Genomic DNA, 15,811 nt, shown 5'->3' on the forward strand with positions numbered 1-15,811 from the left:
CAGGAGATACATATATAAATAATTTGGATTACTTGATACCTTGACAAGAGCTCTTGTGGGACTAGAATGACATCGATAAGTGACAAGTATAAAATGTAGTGTTCACTGACATTAGAAAACAAATCAACCCACGCATGGAAGAAAAACTTTGAAGATAATGATGTCAAACTTGTCTTAAGTGCAATGGAAAGCCAAAATTCCAATCCAGTAAGAGAATAGAAATCAACCTGACGATGAGATGCAGCAAGAAGAATACTGAGACAGGAAAGAAAACATTTTTTCAAAATGAATTATTCATTCACTTTTTAGTGGATACAGAAAAAAACTGCAGAAGACCGTGAGAATATCACGGCAGTCTAACAGTTTGATATCTTTCACTTGTGGAAAAGCCTTCAGATCTGTTTTAACTGAAAGAGAAGGTGGGGTGACTTCATGACTACCATTAAGAAAATATAACCCATTGGGAAACTGTTTCTGACTGGTACACACAAGAAACGAACAATGAGGAATATGCTTAGATGTACTGGGAAAGAGATGGGTCTGTGGCGTTGTCACAAAAGTACACAAATACTGAGAATGACTGCTGAACAAATGGTCCCCCTCAATGGTGACCCTCAGGTAAGACCAAGGGGCCTTGTGTTTCAGCAAAGCCTGGGCAACTGTAATGCAGGGCTCCTAAGATTCCATGACATTCCCTCCTTCTAATTCTGTTATTGCAGCTGCAGGCCATTACCTGGCACACTGGCCACTATCTGCCTCACTCTTGTCAGAGTCTGAGCTATAGGCAGTGCCTTGGCTCAAATGTCTGGGATCTCAGACCCTGTTTTTGTGGTTAAGGACTCTAAACTGCTGTGGGGAGTGATCAAGGTTTTCTCAGCGGTAAGATAACAATTCCAGTTATTGTCATCCCTCAGTCCTGATCAAACCTATTTGATTTCACCAGTTTTCAACCCATTTTGTGTTTGAGTTTCTTCTCCCTAATCCCTGGCTCTATCTCTTCTGGCACAAATGTCAGCATGACTGTATCTGCCAGCCTTTTGTCGAGTGAAAGGGCAGAGATGAACATCCTAGAAATCAACCAAGAATTGCGCTTACAGCTGGCAGAGAGCAAACAGCAGTTCTGAGACCTCAAAGAGAAATTTCTTATACCTCAAACTACTGGCTACTCCCTGGGCAACCAGCTGAAGAAGTACACTAAGTTCTATAGGTTCACTGTATCAAAAATGATGAATGATTACCCATCTTCTCCCTGAGAGGTGAAATGCTCTCTTAATCAAAATTAATTTTATCCTTTCCATGCTTCTAGAAAAAAAGAAGAGGGTATTTTAACATCATTTTCTTAAAGATGGAAAACAGAGGCACAAAGTATTCAGCAGCTTTTCCATGTTTGTAATTTGGCATGGGGTGGAACTAGAGTTAAAATACCAGTTATTGGTGTCTGACATAGGAACAGAACCACCTGTTTTTCTCAGCAAGAGGCTAAATTGTGTTTATGAGAATTCTTTCTGTACCATATAAGATCCTGCAGACAAATAGCATCTAATCTGTGGCTTTACATATCTGGGACTAATGAATTTCCATTCATTTCAGGCTGTTGAGGCCTGATAGGCAAAGTTCCATGCTGAGAACCCTGGTGGAAACGTGGTGATAGCACACAGTACCAACTCCAAGTAGCTTAAAGAGGAGTCTGCACCTAATAGAAATTGTGGTATCCATAAGTGACAGCATCAAGAGCAGGGAGTACCCTGGTGAGAGGAAAGTCCTGCTTTCTGGGCCACAGGCTGTTATTTCTCTCTTTTTCTTTTTTTGAGATGGAGTTTTGTTTTTGTTGCCCAGGCTGGACTGCAATGGCCCAATCTCGACTCACCACAACCTCCGCCTCCTGGGTTCAAGCAATTCTCCTGCCTCAGCCTCCAAAGCAGCTGAAATTACAGGCATGCGCTATCATACGCAGTTAATTTTTGAATTTTTAGTAGAGATGGGGTTTCTCCAAGTTGGTCAAGCTACTCTCGAACTTCTGACCTCAGGTGATCCACCTGCCTCGGCCTCCCAAAGTGCTTGGATTACAGGCGTGAGCCACGGCACCTGGCCCAGGCTCTTATTTCTAAAGAGGAAAAAAGAGAGCCCCCAAGACTTTGTGGAGCTGGCAGTGTGTAAAGCAGGAACCTTGGGCCAGTTTCCTGGGCTCCATCCAAGTTGCTCGTCTTCTCTGTGCCTCAATTTCCTCATCTGTTCATGGGTGTTATAATAATACCTACCTAGGTAAATTGCTGCAATGAATTACACAACCTATTGCTTGCAAACCTCCTGGAACAGTTGCTGGCACAGAGTAAACACTATTAGTTCTTCATTCTACTGTTTCTAACTTAACAGAAATTTGATTAGTATTTGGGCATGCTTCCTTCATGGCCTTATGGTCTTATGTCTCATATTTTATGCAATTATATCCAGATATGATTTTTTAAATCTTGAACATGTTGGTGCTTAAAATTCCCAGTTAAAAAAAAAAAAATCAGTCCTGTGAACACAGAAAATCTGAGACAGGTCTCAGTTAATTTAGAAAGTTTATTTTGCCAAGGTTGAGGATGCACCCGGGACACAGCCTCAGGAAGACCTGACGGTGCCCAACGTTGTCACGAGACGTCAATTAATGTATGTAAGAAGTACATTTGTTCAGTCTGGAAAGGCGGGACAACTTGAAGCAAAGGCAGGAAGACCCAAATTATATGATTTCTGAGCACTCTAAGTGTAAGCAGAAATTAACACCAGCTGGTTAAATGCTTATTTTAGTCGTTTAAAAGGAAATTGCAAGATACAATCCCAAACCAGTTTCTTACCTAGTGATAGTGATTGGTCTCAGGCTGTAGACTGCTCTCCACCATCCTAGAAGCAGGAAAAATGACTCATCTTCCCTGTTGGAAGAAGCAAGCTCGAACTTCATAAAGCAGTTACCTGCATTCCATTGTCATGGAAGCAGGAAAACTTGCCTTCCTGTTGACAGCAAGCGAAACTCCAGAAAAAGAAGAGTTGTACAGTAAAATAAATTTAAGATCTCGACCAAATTTGGGTACATCGAGGATTCTCTGGAGGGGGTGCTCTCAGACCTCAGCAAATTGTCCTATTGGCTTGAGCCATAAAGTTAGTTCATGCTGGTACCAAGCACTGACACATGTGTCAAAGGTCAGGGGCATCTCCACTCAGAATCCCCCGGTAGCGGTTACCAAAATGTGAACCCAACAAATCTGAGACAGGTCTCAGTTAATTTGGAAGGTTTATTTTGCCGAGGTTGAGGATGCGCCAGGACATAGCCTCAGGAAGACCTGACGACATGTGCCCAAGGTGGTCGGGGCATAGCTTAGTTTCATACATTGGGAGACGTGAGACCTCAATCAATATATGTAAGAGGTAAATTGGTTCTGTCTGGAAAGACAGGAAAACTTGAAGCAAAGGCAGGAAAACTCAAAGTGGAGAGGGAGCTACCAGGGAAGGGAGCTTCCCGGTCACAGAGAGGTGACACACAAATGGTTACATTATTTTGAGTATGTGATTAGCCTTTCCAAAGGGGGCAAATCGGATATGTATCTATCTCAGTGAGCAGAGGAGTGACTGAATAGAATGGGAGGCAGGTTTGCCTTAAGCAGTTCCCAGCTTGAGTTTTCCTTAGTGATTTTGGGGGCCCAGGATATTTTCCTTTCGCAGTCTCACAGCCCTAGAAGCCTTCCTAGCTGTACAGAAAATCACCACTTCATTCCCCAGTGCAGGAGAGGCTGCAAGCCTTGGGAAAGTATCCCATGATTCAGAGTCAGACCTCAGGGGCCGTGAATTCTGACCCTGCCTCCTTCCAGGTGACTCATCTTGTTGAGTTGCTTGATGTGCCCCTGAGCTTCTTTTTTCCTATATCTAAGTGGGGAGTATCAGATGCCAGAAAGTCAGGAGGCTGAAGAGTAAAGATGTGGACATCCCTACCTACAGCCTGGAACTGGGGACAGTTTTGTCCTTGGGATGGACCTGGCTCCTGCCCTGTAGGCAGTGACCACAGCAGCATGTCCAGCCTTCCACTGAGGCAGGCGTGTCTGTCTTAGAATATGAAGAGTGCGAAGACCTCATAAAATCTATGCTGAGGGATGAACTAAAGTTCAAGGAGGAGAAGCTGGCAGAGGAGCTCAGGCAAGCGGAGGAGCTCAGCTGAGGGGGCCCCGTGGGGGCAGGCAGGTGGGCAGGTGTGTGAATCTCTGTACAGCAGCTCAGCGGGGAGAAGTAAGAGCTAAGCTGGGCCAGGGGAAGGGCAGGAATTGCCACGGCAGGCACATGTCACACAAATATTTATAAAACAGAGAAAATAATAGTAAGTTATGGGTTGCCTCGTTTTCTCTTTTTCAAACAAGTAATTGTTGAGGTGAAATTTGCATAACACAAAAGTAACCAAAGGAAAGTGAACTACCCAGCAGCAGTTAGTATACTCAAAATGCTGTGCGATCACCACTGCATTTACTCTTAGTCAGAATCACCTCCTGACTGACTTGGGCTTCTCATTTGTTCAATCAATATTGCCTTCTCGACCCTGTCATTCTTTTCTTTTCTCATCTTTCCAGTTGTACCTGGCCACATTTCTGTGCACGGCTTTGTGTCCAGTCACTGAATAATGCACTATGTGTATTTTAACATGAAAATGTCCACAACCAAAATGAGAAATCGAAGGAAAATCCTTTTGGAACTCATTTGGTTACAGAAGAAAAAGATGAATGGAATGCTGAAAAATCTTCCTGGAGCTCTCTCTCTCTCTATTGCAGAGGGGAAGACCTGTTTTTAATTTAAAAAAATATATTTTTCTTTCCTTTGCCACAGGCATTTCCCTTAACATGTACTGACTTTCTGCATGGAGGGCTCCTTTGTTGCAATATTAGAACGGATCACTCATCCCTTTCCACTATTAAATTTTCTCTACTATTCCACCTTAGGCAATATAAAGTCTCTGTTCACTCTCAGACCTGAGAGCTGGCCCAGTTACAGGACATGTTACAGGAAGGGAGACATGCCTTCCTCTCACTGAATCAGCATCTCAAGGTCCTCCTCACTCCTGATGATTCTGACAACTCCCAGGGGCAGGACCTCTGAGAGCAGGCTGGCAGAGCACCTTGTCCACAAGCTCAGCCCAGGTAAGGTGACCACAGGCCCTGATGACACAAAGCCCAGGCTTATGAGAGACTCTACACCTCCCTACCTTCACAATGACAGTTATATTGGTGGTGTTTCTTTCCATTAAACATATATGGCCATGACATGACCAGGACTTCCTGGGTAGGAACAGAGGTAAGAAGTCCATGGGGTTAGAGGTCACAATATTGCAAATGTCTCCTCCTCCTTGACAGTCATGTCTTTGGAGCAAGAGGCCATATCCATTCAGTTTTAAAGGACAGGAAGGAGGCTATGACAGAAGGCAAGTTGTTAGAGTAAAAAGAGTCCAGGACTAAGAATGAAGGTTCCCAGGCTGTATCTTCAGCAATGTCCTTAGTAACCGTGGGTGAGTGATTGATTTATCCTTTCTGGATTTCTTTGTCTAAACCTGCAAAGAGGTCAAATTGTCTCTTCAATGGTAGATACAGCATTCAAATATGGGAACACTTATGATTACCTTTCAAAATGAGATGAAGCCCCTCGCCGTGTGGTGTTGGAGAAGGCACTTGATGTGGGGGCATTTGGTGGTAGGAAGGGCTTCAGACTGGAGCACTCCCCATGGAGAGAATGTCCCTGAATAACACAGCAGAAGCCAACTTGGAGGGCTTGTGAAGTCTCCCAATGCATGAAGAAAGGTGGGATAAGGTTGTTTGTCCTCCCCTAAGAGAAAGAAATAGATTCTAAATATGAGAGCTGTGACAGGACACCGAGCCCGTGCCTGGGAATCAGATCTGTGGCGGGATGGGGGAGACAGCTGCCAAAGTCCAGAAAGATGCTGGACAAGCCTCCAGTGATATGGGGACCAAAACATCTTTTCAATATTTGACCACAGCTTGATGGTGACCCTCCAGATCAGAAATGCATTGCCTGATGGATCAGGAAACCATGCCAGGGCATTTTATTAAAGATAAAACATGAGAGCTTTCAGTCCAACACTGACCCATCATAGATGTTCATGTCTCTGTGCACATAGGGCTCACTGTGCTTGCAGTGTGTGAAGTGAGGAATATCTAAATGGAAACTTCTGTATTTGTTTGCAGAGAATGATGAAGGTGATAGTGAAAATGATAAAGATGAGGAGATTCATAAAGTACAAGCATCACCTGTCCCCAGGTTACACTGAACAATCAGGAGCGGGTAGTGGGTGGATAAACCATGGAAAAGGTCTTAGAATATGAAGGAGTTGAAGGTAGTCACAGATTCCAGATGCAGGATAAAGAAAGCTGCAGAGTGCACTGATTTCATGTGCTCACCCAACAAGGAAATAGGCCTGGTCCATTGTCTTCATGGGCCTTGTAAGCATGACCCTGGATGAAGTCACCAGCCCTAGGGACTTCCTGCACTCACAGAGGAGAACTGTTCTCTCCTGTAATGAAAACCAGGAGGAGATGCAAAGCTGCTTTCTACATGATTGTCTCCAGGTTCTTGTTAAGAAAGATAAATAGCAAAGAGGTGGGCCAGGCACGGTGGCTCACACCTGTAATCCCAGCACTTTGGGAGGCCAAGGTGGGTGGATCACCTGAGGTCAGCAGTTTGAGACCAGCCTGGCCAACATAGCAAAATCTCATCTCTACTAAAAATACAAAAATTAGTCAGGTGTGGTGGGGTGCACCTGTAGTTCCAGCTACCTGGGAGGCTGAGGCAGGAGAACCGCTTGAATGCAGGAGGCAGAGGTTGCAGTGAGCCGAGATCATGCCACTGCACACCAGCCTGGGTGACAGAGCGAGAATGTGTCTCAAAAAAATAGTAAAGAGGTAAAAAGCAGAGGAATTATTTAGGAAGTTTCTAGAAACTGTAAACATCAAGAGAAGTACCTAGAAAAAAATTGTACATTTCACATATTATTTTTTTAAGAAGACCCAGAAGGCACACCATTTCTGAAGCCTACAGTGGCTCAAGAGCCTGTATTCCCTTGGTCACAGTATTTAAATGCAACCCAGCTTTGGCACACAGTGTAGCAGCTGTTATGGTTCTCCACGTATGTTTCTCTGTGTGTGTCATGTCTGCACACACAGAGATAGCTGAGCCTCCGTCCTCCTCAGCTCCTATCTTCCCAGTGCAATGAACACCAGCTGTTCCCTTCCTCTTTGGCTCCCATGGCATCCACAATCTCTTGCAGAGAAAGGAGGAGTGCCTGTTCCCTCTTCCAGGGAGCCACCCGTTTGCTTTTTGGGACAATTCTCTTATACCTCTGTCAAAACTGGCTAGGACTCCCTGGGTCCAATTGAGGGTCCAATTTCTCTGTGTTTAATCTTTTGTCATCTCTCTCCCCACTGGCTCATCAGGGAGGTGCTGAAGGCTGAAGAAAAGGAAGTCCCTGAGGACTCACTAGAGGAATGTGCCATCACTTGTTCAAATAGCCACAGCCCTTCTGACTCCAACCAGCCACACAGGAACACCAAAACCACATTTGAGGAAGACAAAGTCGACTCTACACTGGTTATAGACAGTGAATCCTCTCATAATGAATGGGAGGATGCTCTACACATTCTCCCAGGTAGACTCTATATTCTCTCCCCCTCATACCTCTGTCTAGGCTGAAGAAGATCAACTCTGAAAAAGAGCTCTATACAAACAAATTGGTTTGAATCAGAAATTAGGATGGGGTACTAAATACAGATATCAGGTGGTTTAGGGAGTTTTCCTCTCCTCCTCAGCCCTGTCTCCCTGTCCCCAGTGTCATGGACCCCAGGCAATTGGGACAAACTCATAGTCACCTTTGTCCAGGAGGTATACAGGAGGTATCTATCAAGCCTTCTAGCTTGGATCCAATATCTCTCATCATCTGTCATTATGTCATCTGTCCCTGAACAAAGTCCATGGAGTTTTTATGCCTTTTTAAGGAAACTGGCAGCCTTGCCTTTTATTTGGAGATATTGTTCCCCCAGTTTTACTGTTCTCAGCTTCAGTCTTGATCTCCTTTAAGTCAGCTTGCTTAGCTGCACAGTCACCTTGAAACCAGGATGGAAACATTTATTCTTTACCTTGCTGATATGTCTCCATAGGCTGGGCCCTGAGTTCTCCACCCCATCAATGGCCAATGTTTCTTTGTAGCATCACAGATTTTTTTTTTTTTTGAAACAGAGTCTCACTCTGTCACCCAGGCTGTGGAGTGCAGTGGCACAGTCTTGGCTCACTGCAACCTCTGCCTCCTGGGTTCAAGCAATTTTCCTGCCTCAGCCTCCTGAGTAGCTGGGACCAGAGGTGCACACTACCATGCCTGGCTAATTTTTATATTTTTAGTAGAGACAAGGTTTCACCATGTTGGCCAGGCTGGTCTCGAACTCCTGGCCTCAAGTGATCCATCCATCTTGGCCTTCCAAATCGCAGATTATTTTTTAAGACAGAGTTGTTAGAATTCATCCATCAGTCCAGTCTCATATATAGATGCCTTTAAACATTCAATGACCATGTTATCTGGTGAGATAAGTCAGTATTGCAGCAACACTCTCAGAAAGTAGCTTGACCAATTTTTGGAGATTTTTTTGGGAAAAAAATTTGTTTAACTTGCATAGACTCAGGCAGGGAATATGGCATTATGGTCTACCCATAGAGGGAGATTTTGGCCTGTGGGTCTGGAAAGGAGGCTCATCTACTTCACACCAGACTTAATCTAGGGCACCCTAGAACATTCCTGTCAGATTCCATATTCTTGCACTGAGAATATTTATTTCCTTGTGCTTTGACTGGACACTGATTTGGTCATATGTGAAGTGTGATTTGCTTAATGCGACCTGCTTCTCTGAATTTATTTACAGAAAATCAAAGTGATCATGAGGAAGAGGAAGAAGGGCCAGTGTCTCCCAGGTAACACTGTGGAATTGTGGGCTGTTACTTCAATAGTGACACTTGGAGACTGCAGATCCAGAGAAAACAAGGAAGTGATGAATAGAACTATTTCTTCCATTCACCCAGCTACAAATTGTCCTTATTAACACTGTTGGGGGCTATTCATGGCACTTGTATTGGTTTTAATTTTGTAGTCCTCTCAAGACAGGAACCTGCAATCAGATGAGCCAGGTGAACTAACCAAACAGGGATTTCCTGGTGTTGCCTGTTCTCTCCCACGTGTTTAAATCCAGGGAGAGATGCATATATGCTTTCTGCCCATTTGTTGTTAGTATGTTTGCTAGTATCTGTGCAAGAGAAGAAATTCAGAAAATAAACATATATCAAAATATTGGAAAAAGGAGGCCCTTAATACACAGGCTGTATGTCTGCACTGCCTCAAGAGCTCTGTTCACTTGAATGATGCATGTAAAATTCAACATAATTTATGTAAAGTAGTTAAAGTCCTGTGTCAGTTCTCTGTGCTGCAAGTCATGATGGTAGTTTACAGGGAGAGTCTGGGTGCTCTGCAGTGGCTCATCTGTGGCAAATGCACTGAGCATGACCAGCACATTTTCGATCTCTCCCCAAGACAGTCACTTTCCACCCTGCATTTAGAAGGATAGCTTTTTTTCTCTTGAAGGAAAAATGCCTTTGCTTTTTGTGATCGCTCGATTCTGTTTCCCATTGGATCAGCTGAAAGGCTTTGTTGTCTAATCTTTGTTGGTTTAATCTTCTGTCATCTCTGTCCTGCCTGGCTCATCAGGAATCTGCAGGAGTCTGAAGAGGAGGAAGCCCCCAGGAGTCCTGGGATGAAGGTTATTTGACTCTCTCAATTCCTCCTGACATGTCTGCCTCGTACCAGTCTTACAAGAACACCTTTCACTCATTAGAGGAACAGCAGGTCGGCTTGGCTCTTGACATAGGCAGTGAGTACTCCATTGTGAAGGTGATAAAGCTCCAGTTCGTGTCCCAGGTGGACCCCATAATCTTTGGGCCTTGTGCCCCTGGTTGGGCTGAGAGTTGCCATCACTGTGGGCTGAACCTATATATCAGTGTAGATTTCAATCACTCTGGAGTTGAGTCTGAAGCACAGGCATGGGGTGGGTCAGTGGGCTTTGCTCTCTTCCTAGTCTCAGGCCATGCCCATGGCACCCTTGACCGACTGTCAGGACATTGAACTCAAGGCAGGTGTGACAAACTCACACCAAGCTCTGCAGCACATGCCCAGGAGTTGTCTGTCAGATCAGCTCATCTGAATTAAATGTCTCTTGCCAGCTACAAAGTTCCTTATGAGTTTTGTTCCCCAAGCATGTCTTTGCGGTTCTCTACCTGCCCAAGGCCAGTGTCACCCTTGTCTACCTCTTAGTGGAAGATGTGACCCAGGTTTCACTGAATTCATCCCCATTTTCTGTGTCTTCTAAGTTGGCTTGTTTTAGCTCATCTGTCCATCTTCTTGCTGGTATGTTTTCTACATAAACAGCCGACTTTTCACTCACAAAAGCCATAATAGCTGATGCTTCTGTGTAGAACCAAGACTAATTTTGACTCAAGAGCTGGTACATTGCACCCCTTCATCAAATCTCAGTGTCCACAATCTCGTAAAGTATCAAATCCTGGGTATTTGATGAGAGAAACCTTAATATTGAAGTATCTCTCCTACGAGGTGTTAGAACTATTTGCCTACAATCTATTGGGGGAAAAAATTGCTCATTTGTGTACACACTCCTAGGACAGAGCACATTGGAAGATAACGTTCCAAAACAGGGGAATTTTGCCCAAGGCTCATGAAAGGAACCAAGTCAGTTCTCTCAAGACTTGACCTCAGGCCTCCTGGTATATTTCTCTCAAAGTCTCCTGTTCTCACACTGAGAAGACTGATGGCCCTGTGTTAGGATTGGACAGAGGAATGTTTCTGTGTGCAAGGAGGAACTGCTTAATGTAAGAGGCCCCATCTGAATTATTTGCAGGGCATCGGTGGGATCAAGTGAAAAAGGAGGATTGAGAGGCAACATGTCCCAGGTGAGTCTGAGAAATTGTGGACAGTTAATTTGGTGTTGACACCTGGAGACGCCAAGTCCAGGGAAAACAGAATATGCTGAAAATAACGATTTCACCTTGTCAACCAAGCCTGAATTACTCCTACTAATATTGCTGTTGCTTTTCATTGCAGTAAATGTTTAGGTTTCCATTTCTTCCTACCCTTATCATTTACTAACCTAGTGAATGTTGACCATACCTCAAAAGCTGTATTCTCATGGTGACTGCAGGGAAACTTGAGCACATTTTATGTGATGATCACTGTTCACTGTGTGTCCTGAGGGCACTAACTCAGAGTGTCCTTTAACTCCCTCATCAGTGTGTCACCTGGACAATTCACTAAGCTCTCTTTGTCTGTCTCTCTTTCTCTCTCTCTCTGTATTTCTCTTTCATCATTTACTACCCAGCCATGGTCTATTCCTACATAAAGGCAATAATTTGTTACCTCATTAATGGATCTATGTTTTTTCTTTTGTAACCACTTCCTTATGCTACCCATAAAATCTAGCTGGGGCTCTGCGGTGTCTGATTTTCCCTGGCTTACTCTTCAATTTTTCCTACTTCTCCAGGCTCAGCAGGGAGCTGCTGGAAGGGGAAGAGCCTGAAGTCTTGCAGTACTCACTGGATAGATGTTATTCGACTCATTCCAGTTATCTTGAACTGCTGAACTCCTACCAGCCCTGCAGAAGTGCCTTTTACTCATTGGAGGAACAGCTTGTTGGCTTGGCTTTTGAGGTGGACAGTGAGGACCCTACAATGAAGGTGATAAGGATCCACCGAGTCTTCTGGATATGGGTCATATTCCTGCTGCAAGTGGCCCTTACTGAGCTGAGAGATGTCATTGCCACAGGGAGGACCTATAGGCACATGTAGGTTTGAATGAAACTCTAGTTCCACCTGGAAGCCCAAATATGGGATGGGTCAGTGAGCATGGCTGTCTTCGTAGTCGCAGGCCATGCCTGTGGCACTCTGATCCTACTCTCAAGACACTGGACCTAGGCAGATGTGACAAATTCACACAACTATGATTTTGACTCAATTTTGTAGATTTTGTAGATTTCCTCCTTTACTCTAATTTCAGTGTTTAAAATCTTTTCAATCATGAAAAAGCTGAGTTTTTGATGAAACAGTTTTTCTCCTAGAAATCATTTGGGGGCATTTGTTTTAAATTGATTGGAAAAATACTGCATAACCATTTGTACAAACTTGGGACAAATGATATTGGGATAGCAATCTACCAGAATAGGGACATTTTACCTGTAGTTTCTGGGACAAAAACCAAGGAATCTCCATTATGACCAGCCTTCAGTCCTCCTGAAGTATAGCTCTCACAGTGCCTTATTCTCATGGTGAGAAGACTGAGGTCCCTGTGTAAGGATAGACAGTGGATTGTTACATGTGTAGGGGAATTGGCTTAATGTGTCTGTCCGTGTCTGAACTTATTGCAGAAATTGAAAAGTACCAAGAAAAGGAAGAAGACCAAAACCTACCATGCCCCAGGTAACTTTGAGCAATTATGGACGCTTAATTCTGTGTTGACACCTGGAGATGCCAGGTCCAGGGAAACCAGAGTGTGTTCAATTTCATCTTTTCAACCAAGCCTGAATTCCTGCTACTGACATTGCTGTTGGTTTTCATTGCAGTAGACCTTTTGGTTTCCATTTCTTCCTCCCCTTATCATTTACTAACTTACAGTAGGTTGACCGAACCTCAAAAGCTGTATTCTCATGGTGACTGAATGGAAACTTGAGCACATTTTATGCAAAATTGTTGAGCCCACTCTTTTCATGATCACTGTTCGCTGTGTGTCATGCAGGCACTAACTCAGAGTGTCCTGTTACTCCCTCATCATGTGTCAACTGGTCAATTCACTGAGCTCGTTTTCTCTCTCTCTCTCAGTCTCTCTCTCTCTCTTTCTCTTTCATCCTTTCCTACCCAGCCATGGCCTATTCCAACATAAAGGCAATAATTTGTTACCTCATTAATGGATCTATCCTTTTTCTTTTTTAACCACTTCCTTATGCCCCATGAAATCTAGTTGGGGCTCTGTGGTTTCTGATTTTCCCTGGCTTACCTTTTAGTTTTTCCTACTTCTCCAGGCTCAGCAAGGAGCTGTTGGAAGTGCAAGAGCCTAAAGTCTTGCATGACTCAGTGGATAGATGTTATTCAACTCCTACCAGTTATCTTGAACTGTCTGATTCATGCCAGCCCTACAGAAGTGCCTTTTACTCATTGGAAAAACAGCATGTTGGCTTGGTTCTTGGCGGGGACAGTGAGTACCTTACTATGAAGGTAATAGGTCTCCACCTGGTCTTCCGGAAGGGGTCATATTCCTGCTCCAAGTGGCCCTTACTGAGCTGAGAGATGTCACTGCCACAGGGAGGACCTATAGGTGTATGTAGGTTATAAGGAAACTCTAGTTCCAGTTGGAAGCCCAGACATAGGATGGGCCAGTGAGCATGGCTCTACTCCTAGTCTCCAGCCATGTCTGTGGCAACCTGAGCCCACTTTTAGCACATTGGACCCAGGCAGATGTAAAAAATTCACAGAACTGTGATTTGGACTCAAGGGTTTGTAGGTTTCCTCCTTCATTCTAATTTCAGCATCTAAAATTCTTGCAACCATTAACAAGCTGGGTATTTGATGAGACAGGGCTGAATACTGCAGTTTTCCTTCTAGAAATAATCTGGGACATTTGCTTTGAATTGATGGGAAAAGTAAGGCATAACTGTTTCCACAAACTTGGGATAAATGATTCTGGGATAATGATCTAGCAGAATAGAAATAGCAGACATTTCACCCTTGGTTCAGCGATGCAAACCAAAGAACCTCTATCATGACCGGCTTTCAGGCCTCCTGAAGTATGTCTCTCACAGTGTCCTCTTCTCATGCTGAGGAGCCTGAGGTCCCTGTGTGGGGATTAGACAGTAGAGTGTTATGGGTGTAGGTGAATTGGCTTATTTTGTTTGTCCCTGTCTAAATGTATTGCAGGAATTAAAAAGGACCAAGAAGAGGAAGAAGACGAAAGCCCACCATGCCCCAGGTAACTTTGAGCAATTGTGAACAGCTAATTCTGTGTTGACACCTGGAGACTCCTGGTTCAGGGAAAACAGAGCAGGCTGACAATATCGATTACATCTTTTCAACCAAGCCTGAATTATTCCTAACCATTGCTGTTGATTTTCATGGCAGTAGATATTTAGGTTTCCATTTCTTCCTCCCCTTATCATTTACTAACTTACCGTAGGTTGACCATACTTCAAAAGCTGTATTCTCATGGTGACTGCATGGAAACTTGAGCACATTTTATGGAAAATTATTGAGTGCATTCTTTTCATGATCACTGCATGCTGTGTGTCCTTAGAGCACTAACTCAAAGTGTCCTGTTACTCCTTCATCAGTGTGTCACCTGGACAATTCACTGAGCTCTCTTTCTCTCTCTCTCTCTGTCTGCCTCTCTCACTGTCTGTCTTTCTCTTTCATCCTTTTCCATTTGGCCCTGTTCTCTCCCAATATATAGCCAATAATTTGTTACCTCATTAATGGATCTATCCTTTTCTTTTTATAACCACTTCCTTATGCTACTCATGAAATCTACCTGGGGCTCTTTGGTGTCTGATTTTCCCTGGCTGACTCTTTAGTTTTTCCTACTTCTCCAGGCTCAGCAGGGAGCTGCTGGAAGGGGAAGAGCCTGAAGTCTTGTAGTACTCACTGGATAGATGTTATTCGACTCCTTCCAGTTATCTTGAACTGCCTGACTCATGCCAGCCCTACAAAAGTGCCTTTTACTCATTGGAGGAACAGCATGTTGGCTTGGCTCTTTACGTGATCAGTAGGTTCCTTACTGTGAAGGTGATAAGGCTCCACCTGGTCTTCCGGATAGGGGTCATATTCCTGCACTGAGCAGCCCTTACTGAACTGAGAGATGTTGCCACAGGCAGGACCTATAGGCACATGTAGGTTTGAATGAAACTCTAGTTCCATTTGGAAGCCCAGACATAGGAGGGATCAGTGAGCATGGCTCTATTTCTATTCTCAGACCATGCAGTGGCAACCTGTGCTCAGTCTGGAGACATTGGACCCAAGTTAGGTGTGACACATTCACATAACTATGCAGCACATGCCGGGAGTGGTCTGTCAGACATTCTAATTTGAAAGATATACCCACATATCTCTGGGTAGCTACAAAGTTCCTCAGGGATTTCATTTTGTAGGCAAGTCTCTGAGCTTCTACACCTGCTCAAGGGCAGTGTCATCTTTGTGTACAGCTCATGCAAAGGTGTTACCCTGGTTTTAATTAACCTAACCCCATTCTTTGTATCTTCAATGTCTGCTTTTTTAACTGATGTGTCTGTTACCTTTTGTTTTGGTTTTGGAAGCAGGACCGAGCCTTGTCACTTTTTGATGCCATGAATAACCAATGTTTTTTTATAGAACCAAAGACTTATTTTTGACTCAAGGGTTTGTTGATTTTCTCGCTCATTGTAATTTCAGTGTCTAAAATCCTCACCTTTGTGAATAAGCTAGGTATTTGATGAGACAAGGCTGAATACTGCAGTTTTTTTTTTTTCCAGAAATTATTTTGGGTGTTTGCTTTGAATTGCTAGGGAAAATATTGCGTAACTCTTGGCACAAACTCAGGAGAGATGATACTGGGATAATGATCTACCAGAACAGGGGACATTTCACCCTTAGGTTCAGAGATGAAAACCAAGGAATCTGTATCACGTCTGGCCCTCAGGCCTCCTGGAGTATGTCTCTCACAGAG

General features: G+C 44.0%; 1 pseudogene; it reads left to right on the forward strand.

Moving 5' to 3' along the window:
* The first annotated feature begins 986 nt into the window (after positions 1 to 986).
* LOC102116949 (NBPF family member NBPF15-like) lies at positions 987 to 14,946 on the forward strand (annotated as a pseudogene).
* The last annotated feature ends 865 nt before the right edge of the window (positions 14,947 to 15,811 follow it).

Source organism: Macaca fascicularis, chromosome 1 (assembly GCF_037993035.2).
Source record: "Macaca fascicularis isolate 582-1 chromosome 1, T2T-MFA8v1.1".
Classification (NCBI taxonomy): Eukaryota; Metazoa; Chordata; class Mammalia; order Primates; family Cercopithecidae; genus Macaca; species Macaca fascicularis.